Below are 2,728 nucleotides of genomic sequence, written 5' to 3'. Positions count from 1 at the left end.
ATATCATTCGCTATTAAGAGTTTACTATGAAATAGCATAAACCATAACCTACCTCCACAGAAGAATCGCGATCAAACAAGCTATCTTCCCAAAACCTTTGCTTTCCTCTGCATTCTTCTCTTTCTCTCGTTCGTTTCTCCCTTCTCTCTCTGTTCTTTCTATTTTCTTATTTCAAAACCCTCTTTCTTTTACCCTAATTAGCATATAATTAAGTATAAAAGATGATAAAATACCCCACTATTTGTTTCAAGGTTATCTCCTTTAACCCCCAAGTAATTGAATTATTAACATTAATCCACTAACTTTATAATTATAAGCATGAATAGTCCAAAATGCCCCTTAAAACATTTAACAGAAATCCGACCCAGTCAGGGTTACGCAGCCTGTGACGGCCCGTCGTGCCTGCGACGGTCCGTCCTGCTACTTCCGTCACAAAGTTCAGAGACTCAATTCATTAAAGAGTCTGTGACGGCCCGTCATGTATGCGACGGTCCGTCCTGCCATTTCGTCGCGAAGTTCAGAGAGTCGATCTCAGTAACCAAATTTCTAAATTCTAAGTGTTTTGGAACGAGACCCCCTCGACTGTCCGTCGTGCTCATGACGGTCCGTCGTGGGATCCGTCGACCCAGACAGTGATTTCCAGAAATTAACTCTGCTGCTCCAAACGACTAAACAGGTCGTTACAAGAAGACCGAGGAAGATGAAATGTATCTATTCATACTCTTAAAACCATTGATTAGGGGGTTTGAGTACTGCAGACCAATAATTGTTGTTGATGGTGCACATCTGAGCGGAGCTTACAAAGAGACATTTGTATCAGCAAGCTCACGTGATGGGGCAGGTATGTATTTTTTTGATTGTGATGTATTTGTGAATGTTATGTATCAAATGATATAATGTGTTTCTGTAATTAGGTTGCATATTTCCATTGGCATATAGTGTTGTTGACATAAAAAATGACTATTCATGGACATGACTTTTCGAACAATTCAAAAATGCATTTGGCGAGCGAAAAGATATGTGTGTTGTATCAGATAGAATTTAGAGTATTATGAAGAGTGTAAGGATTGTTTCTCAAATGTACCTCATTATTCATGCATATGACATCTTTGAGAGAATGTCTGTGGCAACTTCAAAAGGAGAAGAAACATCGTAAGTGATCTATTCTACTGTAAGGCCAAGACATACAGAAAGGAGGATTTTGATAAATTTATGGCTAAGATTGATAGAGTTGATCACAAAGTTAAGGAGTACCTTGAGGATTCATGGTGTGAGAAGTGATTGAGAGTTTATTTAACAGTAAATAGAGGTAGAATGATGACTTCGAACGTTGCAGAATATATCAATAGTTGTCTTGTTGAAGGATGAAAATTGTCTATATTAAAGTTCTTGGAAGAAGCTAGAATCCTATTTAGTTCTTGGCATTGCAAAAACAGAGAAATAGCCTCTTATACAAAGGACACAGAAGATTTGAGGAGGTATTGATTATAAAAGCGTCTCTAAGTTCAAAGATGGAGGTATGTATCATGATATATTATTTTATATTAGATGTATCTAATTCATTGTATCATTTTGTAGTTGTATAGTTGACTTTTTTAATGCACGCAAGTTGTTCCATCATCTGAATTTATTTTTTCAATTTATGACGCTGGAAGAAGATACATTGTTTTTCTTGAGCGGAAAGTATGTTTTTGTGGAAGATTTCAACTAGATGATATACCTTGTGCACATGCAATAGTTGTTTTAAAAGAAAAGAATGTCAAAGATATGCATCCATATTGCTCTGATTACTTCAACCCCGAGGCATTAGCAAAAACATATGAGATTCCAATGGTACCAATACCAGGTAAGGAATATTGGTCAACTCCTGATGATGTGGTAGCTGAAATTGTGGATCCACATAGACAATGACAATTAGCTAGACGTCTAAGGAAAAGAAGAAGAAAAAATACAGATGAAAAGATAACGGTGAACACAAATTCTTGTGGACAATGTGGACAACAAGGTCATAACAGAAGAACTTGTACTTTCTTCCCAAAAGAAAAGTGAAATAATCGTAATATTTCTAAGACAATAATGTTTTTGTTAAACAATTATCATTTAAGTATTGTTTACATTTGTTATTAATCAATATTGATGTTGAAAAAAATACTTTGGTATAATTTGTGTAAAATAAATTTTAAGTTGCACTTAGAATTATAAATACTCTGATATGATTGGTGTTGAAAAATACTTTTGTATCAATGTTACTTTTATTAAATAAATTTTGTTATGCACTTATAATTATAAATAAACTAGGTAATTTATCCGCTTCACAATGCAATAAATAATAATTGCATTGAACTTGCAAATAATTTTTTTAATAATATCCATGCAATAAAAATAATGAAAAAATAGGTTCTTAAAAAATATTAGCAATATTCCAACATTAATTTGATCATTTGTCATTATCACATAACTCAAGAACCTCTAATGAATGAATTATTCAAGAAATAATAATTCATTTGTTCTTTAATCAACATTAAAAGGAAAATATAGAAGAAATTGAGAATATATATACAAAGGCATTTAGTAATAAAAAGAAACATTAGAGTTGAATAGATTATACAATTGTAATATATGTCTTAGGAGAAAATTTGAAAATTTTGTTAACATAGTGAAAAAAAAAAGAAATTAAGCTTGAACATGACAACAACTATAACTTATTAACTTGCATAATGAATTTCTT

The sequence above is a fragment of the Solanum pennellii genome, chromosome 5, assembly GCF_001406875.1.
Source record: "Solanum pennellii chromosome 5, SPENNV200".
NCBI classification, from domain to species: Eukaryota; Viridiplantae; Streptophyta; class Magnoliopsida; order Solanales; family Solanaceae; genus Solanum; species Solanum pennellii.
This window is presented reverse-complemented; position numbering follows the sequence as displayed.